Consider the following 830-nt stretch of genomic DNA (forward strand, 5'->3'; position numbering starts at 1 on the left):
TATACCAAAGGCTGTGTCTCCCCATCTTAATTGGAAAAAAAAAATCTATGGTAAAATTAATACTTAGAACTCTTATTAATCAGTTGATGGTGTGTCTCATCTATAAAGTAAATAACCTAAAGTAGAAAAAGCATAAGAGACAACCTTATTTATCAAACTGGCTACATTATAATTAGAACAGAAATACATCTCTGTAAGGCTTGTAGCTGTATCACAATACTTTGATTTGTTTGATTCAGTAGAGCTCCATTTCCCCTAATGGTAATCACATCTCTTTGACTATGGCTACATTGCATCTTGCATTAAATATTGAGCAACCTCTGAAGCTTGCTTTTCATTATATTGATTTAGCATTTGATACGTGTTGAGCCTGGGCATTGTTTACAGATAATTTTAGATTTCCAAAATTATGGCCATTATTAACAAAAAAATACTGATTGCTATCTGTTAGGTGCAATCTGGTGGTTATGTACATTAACACAGAAGGAAACAAAGTGAAGTCTGATCACAAGAGTCCCATGAATTTGAAATACCACTGTAAAAAGATAGACAACAATCATACTACTACACGCCTAAGATGTGGAAGGTTAAATGTTAATTTGAATATATTGAAAAATATATAAAATAATTCAGATTTTACTTATAAATAGCCCCCACATAGCCAGTATTTGGATTATGGATACTATTCTTGTTGTGCAAGTGGCAAGGGATAGGCGCATTATCCCATTACGTCTCTCTCATGAAACAGCCCCAGGGAGATTTCATGCCTGCTGCATGATACAGTTGTAATTAAAAAGAAAATTTTCATGTCCATATTGTGCTGCTGCTAA

The 830-nt window shown here is 33.5% G+C and overlaps 1 protein-coding gene across 4 annotated transcripts in view; it reads left to right on the forward strand.

Annotated features, from left to right (window-relative positions):
- The window catches only part of LOC104980391 (chromosome unknown open reading frame, human C7orf25), a 2,936-nt gene extending 2,611 nt beyond the window's left edge, over positions 1-325 (forward strand). For all 4 annotated transcript variants that reach the window (XM_010829078.1, XM_010829075.1, XM_010829076.1 and 1 more), the window contains one exon: positions 11-325. The gene's annotated coding sequence lies outside the window, so the exon portion shown is untranslated. The remainder of the gene's footprint in view (positions 1-10) is intronic.
- Positions 326-830: the final 505 nt, after the last annotated feature.

The sequence above is a fragment of the Bison bison genome, unplaced genomic scaffold (assembly GCF_000754665.1).
Source record: "Bison bison bison isolate TAMUID 2011002044 unplaced genomic scaffold, Bison_UMD1.0 scf7180017864499, whole genome shotgun sequence".
Lineage (NCBI taxonomy): Eukaryota > Metazoa > Chordata > Mammalia > Artiodactyla > Bovidae > Bison > Bison bison.